General features: G+C 42.4%; 1 long non-coding RNA gene across 1 annotated transcript; it reads left to right on the top strand.

Moving 5' to 3' along the window:
• Positions 1-301: 301 nt before the first annotated feature.
• LOC131459839 (uncharacterized) lies at positions 302-3,962 on the top strand. The gene is made up of 3 exons (XR_009240290.1): positions 302-749; positions 1,066-1,191; positions 3,720-3,962. It is a non-coding gene; the product is annotated as an uncharacterized LOC131459839 (long non-coding RNA).
• The last annotated feature ends 15,155 nt before the right edge of the window (positions 3,963-19,117 follow it).

The raw sequence follows: 19,117 nt of genomic DNA, 5'->3' as shown, positions 1-19,117 counted from the left end.
AATGAAAGTCACTCTGCTGTCCTACAGAGAGGTCAAGCTTTTACACCTGGCCATAACCACATGGGGCCACACTGCATGCATGGCCTTGGAAATTACTGTCAGATAAGGAACTGCATAATTTAGATGCATGGATCACACTAACAGCAAACCAAGAGCCCAGAGAAAATGTTATGGATAAATTTGAAGCAATTTACACAATTATCATACAGTTAAAGACGGACAATTCAATTATGGTTAAAAAATATCACTAATATATTTTGGTGTTTATCGATTTAGAAAAAAAAGATAACATTTATGGACGATGACGAGGACAATGTGTTGCTGGTCAATGCGTTGCATAAAACTGACTTTCACTGACTTTTTTTTTTTTTCCAAACTTCTCAACTTTCTTGCGACAACAAGCATGACCTCCTGGATTATCTTCCGCAAACCCTGATGCATTTCACCATGCCTTCACATACCTTGAATGCAGATTACTGGTGATATGTGTTTGCATGTGTGTATTGCCACCATCACACCAGAGGATGGCAGAGTGGTTGATAAGACTTGGCTTCATGCAGCTTGGTTCCTGACTTTGGCTGCTCTGGATGTAGGGGAGGGCTTAAACAGTGAGCCTTGGGCCCCATTAAGTACTACAAAGCCTGCTTATTTTCTCAATTCCACACCTCCTGCATTCGATGAGTTGTGAGAAAGAAGAGCAGAGGCAAATAAATCCGACTCCGAGAGGCATCTGGTATCACATTTCAAAGGTAACTCAAAATATGCTTCCAGGATGTAAGTGACAGTTCGGACACTTACTCTAAAAATCTAATAAATATGAGCATGTATGCAGTATATATAAATATGAGGAGAAGCCCTCTCATTCTCTTTAGAGTGATCAGATCAGAAAACCATGCAAGAGCAATGGACAGGTATGACAGTATTTCCTGTGGAATTTGAAGTAACACTGCTTCGGATTAAAAGGTCGTTTAAAATGTGTGCCGCACAAAGAAATGCTCACTGGCTAAATGGGACCTTCGTGCAGTGCAAAAACGTATAGGCTTCTCTTCTAACTTGTGTTTCCAGTAGCATGCATTCATCCAACTGGCTGCCTTGTCCAGGTCTCTGGCCCCCACAAGCAGTTTGTGCAGCTAGACTCCATGCATGGTCTGATCCTCTTGGCAGCCAACGATGCAGCACGCTAATGAAGAGGTAATGAGCCAACAGATCCCTGCGATCTGCAAGGGGGCCACAGTGCAAAAGTTTACGTTCCCAGGACATGGAGGGAGAGCATGCTGAACAAGCTGCAGGATGAAAGCTCGGCCTGAGTTGGCCACATAGATCTACAGCCACAGAGGGGATTACTGACACCTACTTCCAGCTTAGGCTGGAGTTTTTGAAGTTTGGGAATAGGAGGGGAGGGATCCCTTTGCCAGAGTCCTGTTTGATTCTGGTGGGAGTTCGTCTTTAATCCCCCTTCCCGTTCTCACCTTCTGCCTGATCCACTGCAGTCTCTCATCCCCGTGGTCCAGAATCATTATCCACCTTGGCCAAAAGGGGCTCCCCCTCATTAATTTCCCTAAGCAGATTACAGGGTGTGCGTTTGTTGTTGTTGTTTGAGCCTTCTGATTTGCCTAAGCCCTTTGTTTTTTCATCTGGTTTACACTTTAATGCCCCCCGAATGAGTTTCAATGACGGAGGGGGATCAACCTGACCCACTGACAATGCAGCAGAGAACTTAAGAGAAGGAAGGCTAGCCTGAGGGGGGGATGAAGGGAGGAGCATACTTCACTTCTCTCCTCTGTAGATTTAGATGTTCAGAAGGAAGAGACAAGCAGTGATTTAACCTCAACTCATCTCCACAGAGTGGAGCTAAAGACTAGATGGGAGACTGGATCTACTGGCTGTATTCAGTAGACCAATAATACCCAATGGTTTAATACAGCTGCTGAGCTAAAGCAGACCTAGCTGTCTCCCCACAGTCAAATACCAGCCAAAGTTAATACTCAGAGAGATTTGGTCAGTTGGCATGTCACACAATATTTTCTATGAATTTGGGGCTGTTGGTGTAATCCATAGCTGGAGGGGGATTGGTTTGCAGTGACCACTTGGTTACTCTGGTCTTTCCATCTTCTCCGTGTGACGTCTTGTTAGTAAGATGAAAGCAGCCTGACCCAGGTCCAACAGCACTTGGCAGTCCAGTATGCTCCCCTGTCTGACACACCACTCACACACCATTATCAGCTATTAGCCACAGTGAGCTGAACATTATGTAATTAGTCCAGCTTTTCAAAAACCAAAGAAGGGAGAGGGTGCATTCAATGGCTTGGAGGATTCTGCACTCAGTGTGTGAAGTGCAGTTTTACTTGAATGAATTCTTAAATACAATTTCTTAACTTTTTTATGAAAGAAACATTTGAACTTGACTTACTAATTCAGAGCACACATGCAATTTAATTTTTGTTCAAAAATACAGCTTAGAGCAAGGGCACAAGGGTAAAAAGGGCAAGGTAAACACAATAACAATCTACTGAGAATCTTATAGGGACCCTGCCCAACCCCCGTCCAGCATCTAACGGGCCCCTATCTGCAGCAAACAATTCCATACAATTAATCTGACAAAGCCAAATGTAATTGATTGATAAGAGCGGGAGGGCCGGCCCTAACCTTCATGAGTTGCATTTGTCTAGAAGCACAGACGGACAGTGCAGATGTCATCAGACCCATCGAGACTTTATCAGACTCTGGGATCAAAATGTAGTCCTTTTGGTGTATGGCCAGCATCACCCAGACAGGGAAACATAGTGCTAATGGGACACTTTTGTACACCTCATCTTCATCCAGATCAAACAGTACGACTACCCCAGACTCTTTAAGGTCATGAGTGGCTTTAACACTTGTCTTTAATTTTCAAAACATCTTCCTTTGATTCACCAGGTATTTTAGATTGGAACGTGATGGGGAAATATGTGTTTTGATCGACAAGCATGCAACAAATTATTTTTTCAAAGAAAAAAAAAACAATCATATGAAGAGTGACAATTAATGAGCAGCAATGGGGCATTTTGGTCCAACCTATGGCGTTTGTTATAGCTAGCTACCGATCTACACCTGGAAAATGTTGAAGCCTGCTTTTGTCCTGACCTGCAATTATAGAATAGTTGTGTGTCATTGAGGGGTCAAAGTGGTGAGCTGAATCACATAGAAGCTGTCCTCTAAACAGCACCAGAACCTAATCATTTAGTCTTGGTTTAGACTAGGACATAAAAGACACAACAACGTGAGAATAAACTAGGGTTATTTATGCAAACGCAGGCAAAGCATGTGTGTATGGCTACCAATTGGCCATAATTGACTGTCTGAGACTGATTTCACTGACCACATCCTCACTTTATGTAGTCTAGTTTGCGAAACCTGATTTGTCTGTTGCATGAGTAATGTACATTGTTGTCCTATAGCCAGAAACTAGACAAAACATTTGACTCTGGCTTTTATGTTGTTAAGCGTTTAAGCAATGCCTTGCTTGATGTTAATTTGAATTGGTATTGTTAAGACTTGGATTTCTCAAACCTATATTCAAATATTCAATATGAATATTAATTTATAAAAAAAAAAACATTTATTGAATACATAAACACATAAGATGGTATGTTTTTGTAGTTTATTTACATATATTCCTGTCATTTTGATCTCCTAACAGTCCCTGTCTGCTTTTTGACCCTGGTCATCTTCTTTTGCAGTAACTCGTTCCACATCTGAAACAGTCCTGGCCCTGATGAACAGCCCGCTGTGAGCATTTATTACCCATGACTTGCAGGGTATTATCTTTGACAGTTTCTGTGGTTGGCTGATTCTTTGTACTCCAGGGCAGCATGACGATTTAGTCTGACTGTGACTCTAAATGTGATATTATCATTATTGTTTTTGATCTATGCTGACAGCCTAGGTGGACAAAAGGAAGACAAGGTTTAAAGAAGCAACCATCCAACAAGTTTGGAAACATTTTCAACTAATAAAAGTATGTTCATAAAAACCTGTATGTGTCAAGGTGTCTGAATACTTATTTTAACGTAGTTTTCTCCCTGTCATACCAAGGGCCTCTGAGTAATGTGGGTAACAAGTTCTGCATGGTACAAGGCCCAGTCAATAGACAACCCTGTCCACTCTTTAGCTGTGATAAATGCTTATGTGTGTGCGTTCATGTGTGTGCAAGTGTGTGTATGTGTGTGTGCGGGGGGGTTCAGTGTCAGCGGGAAGAGGCCGGCAATGGCATGGGCTCCCTAATGGCCTCACCCCACTGATCCCACAAATTCGGTAAACTTCATGGAAATTTAATAAGTGCCGCTGCTTTGTGTCTACCCGCGGAGCCTGGGCCTGATGCTGAGAGGCACATGTGTGATGGTTTACCCACAGACATTTACTGGCCTGTTTCTGAGGCAGAGGGAGGAAAATCCCTCTTAGTGCTGTGGCTCTCTGAGCCAGAGAAGAAGCTGTGACCCCTGGGGCCGTGCTGCTTCAGCCAATATAGGCTCTGTACATCCTGAGGGGGAATAATATGGGGGGCTGGCCCAGGCCTGTTTCATTTTCCTCCCTTTCTCTCTCTTTCCCTGCTTTCAAAGGCAATGCTCAGCTGCTCCTGCCAGGCTACAGACCTCTTTGAGTTAAAAGGACAGCGATTCTCATTTGAAATCACTGCCTTTGCTCCCTCGTCTGTCCTTTTTCAGAGCTGGCTTCTGCCGGCTGCACCACACTGAGCAGTGCTCTGCCATGACAACTAAATAGGCCCCCTAATACCACTTCATAAAGCCAAGGAGTATCCTCCGGGCAAGGAGCTGTAAATTAAAGACATAAATGTTGCGCAAAGAGTGAACCTTCCACTAAAATGACAGGAGTGGCTTAACAGTCCAGGCTAAATGATACCTTAACGAGGCATAATTTATAGCCATGTCCTATGGTGAGAAATAAATGTATCTTGCGGTTATGAGGACGGAGAAGAGAAAACACACTTGTGTGTGTGTGGCAAGGATATTAGCCATCGAGTCAGGCTACAGTCAAAGCTGGATTTTATTGTTTGTTGCTGAGCCTGCGACTGACAAAACTATGCAATCTGATATAAAGACAAATAAAGGGAAAAACAAAGTATGTATCCACAAGACTGCAAAGTCGCCTATAATGTACCTACCAGGTGATATATGGTCTAACTTCCATGTAGTATAGACATGAAGAATTACATTTCCTACTGCCATCACTCAGCCTGTCCATCACAGCCACATAAACTGTTTTTGTCAGGCTCATAAACAGTTCAGTTGTCCCCCCAGTGGTTTACCTTGTCATCGTTCATTTTCTGAAAAAGGGATCCCACAAGACTGACAGATGAGGGGAAGAAGAAAACGACAACATGAAAAAGGATTTCTCCTGGCTTTTTCCTAAACACACAGAGGGGGGAAAAAAGATGTTATTCTGCTGTTTATTTGGTCTCACTCCTTTACCAGTCGACAGACAACAATGAAGAAGAGCAGGCACCTATTGGAGGGAAGTAACAAGAGATGAAGATGAGTGAAAAAGCAGCCTTGGAGATAAGAGTGTTCCTTTACTCTGTTTCACTGTCCTTCTTTACATCTGTCGATGTCACTCCCTCTCTTTCTTTCCTTGCTGCCTATGATGATGTGACAAGGCTGCTAAGCAGATAGATGCACCCGTCATTCTACGCACCCGGCTGCCTGTAACAGAACAATTCCTCGATTCATTTTTCACATCATTGTTTTCCCCTTTTTAGCATGTCACCGGGGTCCTGAATTGTGGGCGTCGCGATGGCGGGGATAAGACAGAAGGGCAGACAGGCGCAAAGTAAAAGGATGCTGGGCTTCTCTAAGGTGATGTTTGGCTTTGTAATTTCACCCTTGAAATTCGTGATTACAAACGAGACAACTTTTTTAATTTTCTCTTTTGTCTGGATTCAGCTGGCTGACAGTCTGCCCCAGTAGCCGGGCCTTTTAATCAATCACCTAGATAATCAAATGTCACTGGCTATCTGCTCCATGTAATTACTTTTGCAATTAAAAATCAATTTCCAATCACCCCATCTAATTAGAGGGATGGGCAGGTCTTCATCTAGATTGATTTTATAATACATGTTGACTTGAAATGCCATAACATTGCCATATTCCCTCATTTTCATGCTGTGGAGCATCAAAACAAAATGCCAGGGATTATGGAGAGGTTTGAGAAGGGGTTGTTCTGATCCTGTGTACCAGGGAAATGTCCCCAGTAGGAAAGATTCACCTGGCTTGCCTGTCTGTAATGACAACACTCATCCTATCCGCTCCCACTTAATGAGCGAGGAGGGACAAATGGCAGTCTAATAATCTACCTGACAGTCTACAATCAGTCGAAATCATTTTTGTCTGGAGCATGAGCCTACAGTACATGGCATGGAAAAATAAACCCTTATATACTAGAAATCTATTATAATGATGTATATGGCATGGAAGACAATTTGCCTCTAATAGAATACTGGAATCTAAACATGTGTAATTTGAGGGCTCTTTCATAGATTCCAGAAGTGTGGACTGTAATGTCCTGTCGGGCCATACATCATGACATCCAGGCAGCCTGTCACGGCAGATATAAACAAATAAAACTCCACCAGAGGCAGCTTGTTCATGACTCTCTCCCTGCTTTTAGCAGATTTGTTCCTAGGGAAATAGACAGATGTGTCCATCTGGAAGACATCATAATGGCCCGTGTGCCCACCGTTGGGGACAGAGGTGTGACAGGCGTGTGTGAACGGTGCCCTACCGTGTGTCTTTCTGTCTCTCATCTCCACCTCGTTGCCTTTAGGGAGACTTGCACCACTGACAGGTCCAATAATGAAGCTTTCAATGTAGGCTTAGTTAGACAGACATACACTGACACACACACACACACACACAAAACCACGCACAACCACGCATGTGCACTCCCAGAGACACATATGCTGGAAAAAAAAAAAAAACACAAAAGCACATGCACAAGCAGAGACAAACAGGCACAGCCTCGGGGAAAGTGCCACTCATACACACAAGCCAAACAGTGGAGCCTACAGGGAGACATGAAGCTCAAGGACCAGCTGTGTGCAGAACCTTGAGAAGCCCAGAATGCAAATAATAATGGAAAAAGCTGCCACGGGCTTGTAATACAAATATGTACACAGCGAAGTACTTAACTACGTGGTCTCTTTTGGTTGATTGAAGCCACTCTTCCTATGTGATTACACTGGTTATAATAGATGGCTTCTCCGGTATGATGTTCATCAGTGATTAATTCTGTCCATCAGACACGCGGTGAGAATTGTCCTTCTTCCCCTCCGTTGATGATAATAGAGAGCTCTAGAGTCTGCAGTTCCTATCCAGACTAGCAGAGTGAGTAAAGAAGAAATCGAAAACCCCGTACAGCCTTGGGGAGAGGTAGTAAAGGAGGAATAGAAGGAGGGAAAGGGAGATTGAAGAGCAGAAGAGGTTATTTAACTCAACATCACACACGGACTTGGCAGCACTGTACCATTCTATCAAACACTAAAGAGTAAACAAAGGGCATGTATCTTGCAAGCTTTCCTGGCCCCATGCAGCTCAGGGGGTGTGATTGGCCTGTGTTAGCCCAGTGCTGCCTGGGCCTTTTCCCAGTGAGACCAGTAATAAGGGCAGCACTTATCATGTGTTGCCTCCAGCCACCTCCACCACCACCACCAACATACCACAACAGCAGCAGCAGGCAAGGAGAGAAAGAGGGGAGTGGAGGGCCCACCACAGTAGAGAAGTAATTAATCACCATGGAGTGGGAGCTGTCAAATCCCCAGGTCTTTTGAACTGATAATGCTGCCCACCACAATTTAGCCTGATGGAGATGAGATTTTCTTTTCACCTCTGGCAAGAAACAGCCAAATAAAGTGTGGGGGGAAAAATAAATACGAGGAGGCGAAGTAGAAAATATACTTTTGAACAGCAGCGGCCAGTGGTGTACTTAATAATTGCCTTGCTTCTCTTAAACCTGACGTCCTTATCACATCTAAGTGTCCTGATCAATACATTTCCTCTCAGGCATTCCTGAAATAGCTTGCACATAGACAGCCCCCCCCCCCGCCCCCAATACAACATCATCTGTTATTATATCACTGGGTGTCTCTGCCAGTCAGACACATGGCCAAGTCAATATTTGTTGTGATAGAAAAGTTATGCTTATTGCTATGCACTTTTAACCTTGATGTTAGTGCATCAGGACTGATTTGTCAGTTTGCTGCTGCATTTTACAGACGGGGATGTCAATAGTTACTGTCACGCTGCATTCTGTAACAAGGAAAGTCCATACAGGATCAAATTATGGCTCTTATTTGTTTTGCGAGTATTGGAATTATGAAATAAATAAATAATGAGAATACACAATTGTGTCTGTGAAGGCCTTTGTGTCTGCACTCTACGTGCAACTGATTTTGTACCAATTTGAGATGGTTTCTGCGGGAAAGAGCAAAGACCTGAATAAACATGAGGCAAATAGGAAAAACACTGTTGAAGCTAATTGAAGGAAAGGGAATGGTTAGCTGCATTCACAATTTGTTTTTGTTTTTTTTAAATTGCCTGTGTTAAGTGACCACTGTGTGATCAGGAATATTGTATCAGGTTGGATGCCAACTAAACAACAGACAGCAGCCTAAATATGGAAATTGACCATCAGAATATCTTTCTGTTTGATGTGCATCATTTGTTTATTTTGGCTTTCACACTTGTTCTCGTGGTCAAAGAGCTCTCCATGTGCCAGACTTCATTACCTCTACTGATGTGTTTTTGACACTGCATGGAGGCACTAAGTGTCGGCTTAAGCAAAGGGCCAGTAGGACCTTGGACCTGCCACAAAGTCAGACTGTGTAATGTTTTCTTAGACCCATTCAAAAGCACATTTCCAAGCAGATTCATTTGTGTCAGGAACAAATAAGCGCGATGGCTCTCCAGAAACCATAGTTGATATTGATAAGAGAAGTGAGGCTGCCACAAATAGAGGAAGGGGCTGCCAGATGAAAGAGGGAGAGCTGCAGTAGACAAGTCTGAGTCCTTATCGGTCTGACTTGGTTCTGTCACACAATAACTATCATAAGTGGGCCACACGGTGAGGAAAAGTTCAAAGCACTCTATATTCTGTTTCCACCTAATCATTTATGATAAGATAATATATGTATACATGCATATATATCTTATGTCTGGACATTTATCTAAAATTGAGACGCTGTATGTGAGAATGTGATTGTCCACAAAAGTCAGAAATTCATCTGCAAGCAAAATAGTCAAAATGACAGTCTGTGATTTTATATGCATGTTAAAAGTTCAATTTCAAAATCAAGCCAGTCTTAATCTGACTAACATACCTGGATAATGCGATTCATAGTGCGATTACACCTGCTTAGTCCGACCGGATTTTTTCTGTGATGTAAAGGTCACCAGGAAACTCAATACGCAATAGCTTATGGAGAGATACAGCGCCACCTACGGGTGCAAAGTCAGACACACATGGCCAATAAATCGATTTTCCCCTCTGCCTTTATACTGGAGCTTGGCAAGCTGTCCAATTGCCTGTCTTAGTCAGACTACGGCCTTACTGTGATTAAACTGTGCATGTAAACCTACTGAATGAGTCCACGCCACCGCTCATCTGGATGGTGCCGAGTAGTGGACGTTGTTCTGCCGTCATTAACGCTTCAGAACCCAACAATATCACGCAGCATTCCATATGTGAAAAGCAAAATGACATGACACAATTTATCGGACACTTTCTGGACTTCCTGTTTGAAAACAGCTACAGTTTTAAAGTACAAATGAGTAAAACAGAAACACAAAATCAGTTTGACGCTTTTCATTAATTTACAATTTGCACTCTTACAGGACGTTATTTTACCCTCTGCAGCAAAATTACCATGTAAACATGATGTTCTTATTGACATTTAGGATATTTTTTCTACCTCTTGTCCTGACTGTACACTCTTCAGAGGTAGAACATTCACCAGTGGAGAACAGGTTTCCTTTTTATTGCTGTGACATATAGTCAATACTCAATATAGTTCTTGACAACCTGAGGCACAATAGCAGTCACTTGTGTATAAAGAGTGTCAGCGAGTTATTTTGACCCCCTACTGTAATCATGACCTTTCCAATAACACGACTCCCCCACAGAGTCTCATTCCCTAAAGGCTCTTCCAACTCATGGCTAAACTGCATTACCCTCAGCAAGCATTCACAGCTCAGCAGCTTCTAAACAAGCTACTGTTGACACACACTGAAGCACACATCCACACATATATGGATGAGATGGGCAAGGACAATAAATGTCTAAATAGTCCACACACATACACATGCACTCATATAGCACTCGTATGCATGCACGGGAACAAGGCTTGCATATTTAGCTCTAGGGAACATAACATGTAACCAGTGATATCATGCATAAATGAAAGGGAAAATGATATGGCATGCATTTCATTCTTTTGTAAGATTGTGTCCCCAGGTCATTGACTAAATAATTAGGCGATTGAAGTGACAGATTAAAGGCAGATTGGAAGTGACTGTGAAAGCAGGATAATGTTTCCCTAATCAGCTTGGTCGGAGAAATGCAGATTGTGAAATTTTCCAGCTACTTCCTTAGAAAAATGCATTTCACTTCTGATTAGGGATGATTAGTGTGGTGGTGGAGGAGGAGGGGGTCAGGGCCCTGTGCAGAGAGTAAGACCTTGGCAAATGACTGGCAATAGAGAAAATCACAAAGAAAGAACCAAAAAAAAAAACGTGTCCTCTCAATTCAAAGTGGATGATCTATGAGAAGATAAGCTTTTGAAAGAGGAGACCATCACGTGAGAGGAAGCACAGAATTACTCTTAGTCCTGTCCTATAAGACAGGAAATAGCAAGCAGGGGTCTGCTCATCACAAGGTCTCAAATGGTAGATCATTACTTTAGGCCATGACAAATATGCCAGATTTACACCGTCTACAAAGTGACCAGGTAAACTCTTCCCCTGTTATGCCACGATAATAGTTTTTGAGCAACAGCATTACAGAAGGTTAAATGTGGAACAGATGTTAAGTATAAAACACAACATGATCAAAGCTAAGGCACTCAAGACAGATACGGCAGCAAATGATGATGAATGACTCTCTGCAGAATTGTAAGCTGCACACAAATGTAACTATCTGCAAAGGCTGGATTGGGGGGTGGGGACAGACAGAGGAGAGCGGACACCAGGGAGCAAAAACAGTGTCCAAACTCATCGGGATGATCCTCCGCAGAAGGCCCCAACGATTAAGTTCCTACAGCAGGAATCACAGTTCGGACAATGTGTAATTGATTTCCCCAAAGGCTCAGAGAGCACCCCCAGTGATCCCTGGGATAGCCTCGCCTGTGAAAGTTTGCTTTCCTCCCAGGCTTGCAGCCACAACTGCATGACATCATCACCTAGCACACATTTTTACTTTTATCTCTGAAAGATATATTATCCATGTGCTGGGCTCTGCTGGTGGAGATCAAAGGCAGAACTCTGTTCAGGCACCATATTAAAGTGAAACATGATTTTGCTACAGAAAAATAATCTGTTTATTTCAAGATAGATTCTGTTACATATGTGGCTTGCAGAGGCATACACAATTCAACTTGACTCAGGTGCTTTTCCACCAAGAAGCACAGTTATCAGTTCCAGGTGAGGAAACAAAGAAAGGACAATGTTTAAAAGAAAATGCGCGGACCACAAAACACATACCACATACCGTATCACTAAAAACATTAACAAATGACAAATCCTGTCCGTTTCATTTAAAAATGTTACATGACAAAGATGGAAAACGAAATAAATGTATTCATATCAAATATGTGTATGAGTTCAATTCCCTGTAAAGCAGTAAAACGTGTTCTGAGCTTATCACAACATAAAGATGTATGTGTATTCAAATTTGAATGATTATACACTATCTTGTGTAGAGCTGCAAGGCTGATGTGGATGAAATGGTGGCTTATGGAAAGAGCTGATGATTTGGTTGGTTACCAACACCAATCATATGGGAACTAGTAGCATATGAGCACCAATGTTTCGGTGCCCAACCATAGCCATAGGTCTTTGATTATAAAGTCGCCTCTACATCGTATGATCTTTTTAGGCTTTAAGCTGTTATGTGGAAGTGGAGCTTTAAACACTTCCCTCTGGGTCTTTTGGCCTACGGTTTCATTCTGTCACAGATCCACAATGGTATTGAGCCACTTTTGTTCCCACTATATTGTAAAATTGACAATACAGCTAGAATGGCCCAGTCAATCATCCAACTTGAATCCGATTGAAAATCTATGAAGAATCAGAACTGATGATCAGAGAAGAAGAGGTCCCCAAAACCTCACAAAATCACACCTGAGCAATGCATACTACTTTCTCCATACACGCTGTTATTATCAACACAGGCTATTCTACTAAGTGTTACAATTAATTCCAGTACGCATGTTCAGTTGTATGCGTGGGTTACTCAGGTTGTTACCGACATCTGGTGAAAATGTCATGTCAGTAGCCCCATTAGAAATATATTTACTGAGAAAAATGTTGACACGTTGAATACTTCTTCTCCCCATTAGTTTTAAGTCTGATGTTACTTCACAAGGATTTAAGACTGTACCGCAACCAAAGTAATTACACTCTTAATTTTTTTGTCTTGTACATGGATAGTCCAGGAGGAAGCCACAGTGATCAGTCAAGCACAAACGTGTGGAGAGATGTGCTGTCATTTTCACAAATGATTCTTTTCAGCTGCTCTTTGCTGGAGGGGATTTTTATTGCTCTATTTTAAAACTCTCCAAAGGAGTTCTGTTGGAATCACAACTGGGAAATACTTGGTTGGGTCATACCTTTGACTTTTATCTTCTTTACAAACTCTTGTGTGATATTTGAGGTTTCTCTGACAAATATCTTAGGGGGGGGGGAGGGGGGGATTCAGTCTTACCTCCATATTTTGCATTCATGTCACCGTTTACACAAAAAATTCTCCCCTCCACCTTTTGCATGCATACACTCCCATATCAGCACACTTCAACTTCTATGTTCCATGGTGTCACTGTAGTAGTTCTGGCCAGGTCCATACTAAACATGCTGAACCAGAACTACCCACACACATTTATTTTACCAATTAATGTGCTGCCAATATCCATGAGATTTTTTTGGCAAAGTTTATTTCTGCAACAATCTCCTTCTTGGGCACAGTCAGTATCGATAGATGACTTCAAGCAATGTCCATTCACACTGTCCTTTACTATCCCAGGGCTGTTTTCAGTGCAGTGTATTAAATATTGTTGAGTTTATCTATGAATAAGAACAAAACAAACCCAAACTTCAATCAAAAACTATAAAGCAGCACCGATATAAACATATAATTATTTCAAGATAAAAAAAAAAAATAGCAATGTTATTGTATAGGCATGTGCTCAGTTTTGTTTTGTCATTTACATTTTGTTATCATAATTAGCAAAGACACCTGTACAGTCCTATTTTCTTCAGTTACAATCAGTGTACTCAAATTCTACCACATGTGCATAAGAGAGAGAACGCCGTCGCACGTGCACATCAGACGCACGTGCACACACGTACACCTTTTATCAGCACGCACACAATTGCAGACATTCACATCCTCTTTAATCTCTTGACGCTCTGTCCAGGATGATCACTGGCTGGTGAGAAGCGTCACGCTCAGAGGGAAAACAGACAGAGGGACACATGTTTGTGCACTCCTAAATGAAGTGTGACCATGGTGGACCTCTCAAGCAGGGGCTGAGCTGGGGGCTATTATGGAGCCTGACAGTAGGGGGGCGCTGTGATAATTTGATGTGAACTGGCTTGATAAATCACTCTGTTGTTACCCTAGCTTTAGTATCTGTTTATGTCTCTACAAATTGAAACCCCACTGGCACAGGGCTGAGGTAGAGCCACATTCTGGCCCCCAACGATTAGTTCAAGGTGGGGAGAGTTTAGATGGCTGGCCTCTATTGGCCATCTCCCTCGTGCTGTTTTGTCTCTCCCTGCTGTGGAAGAAAGCCACGGACATGTGTAAGCAATAAAGCCAAAGGTCTGCCTTCCACCGCAGCCTGAGTGAAAGGAATGCAGAACCAAACTATAAAATAATAATGGGTACTGGGGCACAGAAGAGGCAAGGGAGGGTAGAGGGTGCTGGAGAGGGGGCCATCACAGACAGACACATCTGCAAGGAAGGTGGGAGGGGCGGTGGTTGTGGATTGGGGTGGTGGGGTATAAAGGTGGGTTGGGGTCCTGGAGCAGAGCCCTCCTCTGACCCCTGGAAGTGCTGTTAAAGGCAAAGCGTAGCGAGCAGCCCAGGCTGGCACCACATCAAAAGACTGACAGATGAAGGGCAAAGGCCAGTTTGACCTGGGCGCTAAGCTGCTGCTAAGCCTCTTAAAGCCAGAGAAGAGGTGCAGTAACAGGGAGAGAGAGGCAGGAAGAGGAGAGAGTTTGAGAAGGAAGGAAGGGAGTAAGTGAGACTAAGAGCAAGGAATACCATTCATAACTCCCTCCTCTGTAATAATCAAAGAACTGTTGTGTAGACAGTAAATGCAGATGCACAGTAGTCAGAATAGATAACATTAAGTACCTTGAGTGCAACAGTTGCACAAGGGGCATACTCCATCTGAAGCTAATAAACCAACATCCCTAAAGCCTGTTTAAAGCAGGTTTTCATGATCACCAAAAATAAACTACAATCAGGACAATACGACAGACAGATGGAGTCCTCAGGCATTTATCTGCTTTAAACATTTTCTCTTAGAAGCCACCCAACTTATCATGAGCTTGTCATCACAGTGACACCATTCTTTCAAATGAAGCACTAATGTGCTGATCTGAGCACACGGCGCCAGTATCTGTTCATGACATCTGAGGGTTGATCAAAAGGTTTGTACATCCAGTTCAGTGTATACCTCAGCAAATAAGTGGAAATCATCACAAGTACTCGCATAACAAGGATACAAACACACTGAAGCTGCTTCCAACCAGAACAGCTTTGACAAAGCAAAGCAAATAACACCACGAGGGGGGGGGGGGGGGGGCTGCAGACAGGAATGAAGGGGAGATGAAAAAGAAGGAAGAAAAAACAACAAGAGAAGAAGTAAAACTTTGAAGAAGTCCAACTGATCTCCTAAAAGGAAGTGGACATATCCCACAATGCAACAGGACAGGAAATGCCTACTGTGAGGAAAAGGCTCCCCTCTGGACCCCATTAAGGGAATGTATGAAATTAATAGTGACATCATGTTGCTTGGTCAACAAACGCGGGTTGATTGATGAAGACAAACGGTCAGGGTGATAGCCAGTTGTTGGCTTTCCCTGGGAGATGCCATTTTCAGCCAGCCTCTACTTCCAGCTTGTGAAAAGGATATGGGCTGTCTAGCTCTGCCTGTTGCAGTGCCACTCCTGTCACTCAAACTCACTCTAGGTTTGTTTTCAACACTTGTGTAAGGGGGTGGAAATTATTTCAGCAGAAGTGCTGAAAAGAGTAATACCTTTCAGGTATAACGTTAGCATTTGTATTTCTTTTTCCTTTCTTTTTTTTCTTACAGAGATTTTTTTAATGCCCATTTCTGTTCAAAAATACAAACACTACTCAAACATTTCTATAATTTAATGTGTATTTAATCCTTCTTCAGCACGTCATCCCAGTGCTGGGCTCCTGAAAAGGTGAGTTCATATTTTTTTTATTATATATTTTTTTCCATCTGTGCATCGACTGAGGTATGCTGTGATCCATGTGACTTAAATGTCAACATTCACCCACATCTACGACGGTATGCTCAGACCCCAATGTGGGCGTCCATGTGCAGCCTGACTTTGGACCTTGACTGCATATGTAATGGAATAGACAGTGAGATCAAGTGGAATGCCAGATTGACATTGACTTTCATTTGAGTATGAACGGAACTGTGGGCATGTACTGTACATGTTACCAGAACACATAGGCACTTCTCTATGGACGTGGAACACAGAAACTATGGACATTTAACCTTCCTTAAGCTGGCTGCTATGGCTCTGCTCTAAAGATATCAACCCATTGTTTAAATAAATCTACTTCTATAGGGAGACACAGTCAGAAGACCACAGACCAGACCAAATTGGACTAAAAAATAAAATCATGTGTCAGACCCTTGCATTGCTTTGGATACTTGCCCTACAAAAAGCCAGTTTGTATGGCTATGAGCACCTCCAAACATTTATATTTTTCAATTAGTTTATGAGAAAATAATTTCATTCTATTTGAGGTTTATTTTGGGGTTTTCTCTGACAAATACAAAATAGGAACCACATTTTGGGCAAAGCATTCCACACATGGACGTAGATGGAAGCATCAACTTTTTTTCCCAAGGTATTGTTGTTACAGAATTTCACTGTACAACTGTTTTCATTCATCTCAAATTCTATGCAGCTGTTGAAAAGAAAGTTACTTTGATTTGCTAAATATCGCTGCACATCTAGTGTTGTGAGCATCAAAGGTACGTGAGCAAATATCAAAGAGTCCTCCTGGATCGTCATCTTTGGCAGCCAGACTGTGCTTTCCATCTCAAGTGTGAAGCAGAGTTACAATGTAGAACGATGCTAAAAAAGCCTTTTTACAGGGGCTATACAACAACTTCTGTCTGAGATGGACATGCTGGGTTACATTTGAGTTATGTGGTTTGCCGTGTTGCATGTTATTCTTTCATGCAGTGGGAAATAGAAAACCAAAATATAAAATATAGCCCAAGTCCAAGTTTTCCATAGTCTTACTTTTGATAGTGCTGTCTGGTTTGGAAAGAGATAATAAAGCATCTTCTTATGGAGACTTGGTCATCACAAGTGTTTTGATTTTGTAGTTTTGCTCTTTGAAATATTTTCATACATATTGCAAATTGTATCATTTTGTCAAATCTTATCTTATCTCTTAATACATTTCTATTGCATCAAGCAGGGTTGAAGTACATGTCAAACCACAGTTACTAAAAGAACTAAAAATAAAGACAAGCACCATAAATAATAAAACCAAGGCCAATTTCAAATTGAGGTGTTGAGTATTAAAATGACTAGTTGTGGGATATCAGAGGCGTGACAACAATGACCTAGAGGACTGTGGAGCCTACACTTCACTAGATGCATTGTGATGGGGGGAAATTGGTGCCACCAGTGTGTTGTTACACATGCTAAATGTGTTAGATGTGCCACCATCTGCTTCAAGACCAGAGACCAGCCCAAACCACATGACAGTGGCTCGAAAACACAACTCAAGATGAGAGCCAGTCCACAAACACAAGCCACAAAGCTACGCTGAGTCTCAAGGAAGTAGACCAGAAATATGGATGACACATGATGACACAAACATTTGAGTTTTTAGGATGATGCCAGAGATCTTTGACTTTGTGAGCAACTACATTTGATTTGATTTCAGAGACAATCAAAATAAGAAGGTGGCAGCAGGTTAATAACAATATATGATGGCATAATGGAGCCATTTATGTTCATGTCCACATGGTAGTATGGAGGAGATCACTCGGCTGATCCCACAGGTATAAGATGCTCTCAGTTGTAGTTTCATGGACAAATAACAAAGATCCAACATCAGATAAAGGAATTTGGCTCTTTGGAACAGAGTGGGAAGCCCAGTGCAGCACGAGAGGCTGTCCTTCACTCGCAGAACCATTCTCTACACTTGGCACTGACATAAAAGCAGCTCAACTGTAGTGAGGCACACTCTCTCTCACACACACACACACACACACACAATGCAGGATGTATGCCTATCACGGACACACAGAGAAGGGAGGCAGCAAAAACAACTTTCTGTCGACAGGGATAAGAAAAACAACAGTTGAAAGGGGGGTCTGCACGAGAGAGAGAGAGAGAGAGACAGAGACAGAGGGAGTGAGCGCACAAGACAAAGACATTCGCATTGTCAGAACTCATCAGTCTGCAGAGGGAAAATATGTAAGGGAGATGCAACCATATGAGTGCTGTCACTGTCCTGAACACTCGAGACAGAGGGGACAGGCTGGTGGAGAGCGAACTGAGAGCCAGGAAAACCTTCAGTAAAACCCCTGCACATCAGCAGAGACATTGGCAGGTTGGAGATGTTTAAGCAAGTCTGGTATACAGGTATACGGAGCAGTCTACCAAATAGACAGATGTGTAAACACAACGAAAACAAACTTTCTGTAGCGAATAAGCGGGCACAATTAAAATAGAGGCGTTTAAAGCTTGGTAATGTAATTCTTGCCCAGAGGCGTGCACTTTGCCAAAGAGCAAAAGAGAGGAGAAATTTACACTCTTACGCTCGTCATTGAGGGCCAGATTACCCCGAGGCCTTCAGGGTCAGGCTCCAGAAGAGAAGATAAAAGAGCTTATTAATAGCCCTTAGATTTACATGTACTAAGTGGATGTTTATGTTGGAACTTGGTGCTTATGTGTGAACATCCAACAACTGTAAACAGTGCCATTCAGGTCCCATTTCCTTTACATCACTGATATTGTTTCAACTCACAAAATAGGCAGCAAGAGTTTAAAAAACATCATTTGGACATTATCTTTCAAGTGGTTCCACAGCTCTGTCTCCCCAGGGCGGTAATCAAGGTAATCATTGTGCACTTCCTCTTCTGCCGTTGAGAATGGCACTGCTTTCACCGTAAACATCTGATAGAAGGCTGACAGATAGAAACACTTGTCTAGAGTGACCACAGACGACTATGGGACATGCAGATCTGGATAGTATACTAATTCCCACCACTAGAGGCATCTACACATCAAAATAAAAAGTTCATGACCAGGTTAAAATAATAGCAAAAAGCTGTTTATCCTTTATTCATACAAAGAAATAGCACCATGGCAGAATTGAAAAACTTTGAAAAAGTTTTCATGGTCAATGCTTCTAGTTCGTTATGGGATGTCAGTTGTGTGCATTCAAAATGTAAATGCATTATGGTGCACACACATTTTCCTGTTTAATAGACAGCTATTGGATTTCTTCTGCCCCATGTTTAGTAAAGAGAGTAACAAACAGCATCAAGCCATTGTATGAAAACACTGGGAAGCCCTTCATCAACCACATAAAAGAGAGGCAGTCAAGA

This window comes from Solea solea, chromosome 5 (genome assembly GCF_958295425.1).
Source record: "Solea solea chromosome 5, fSolSol10.1, whole genome shotgun sequence".
Lineage (NCBI taxonomy): Eukaryota > Metazoa > Chordata > Actinopteri > Pleuronectiformes > Soleidae > Solea > Solea solea.
Note: the sequence above shows the minus strand (reverse complement) of the source record. Positions and strands in the feature narration are given on the sequence as shown.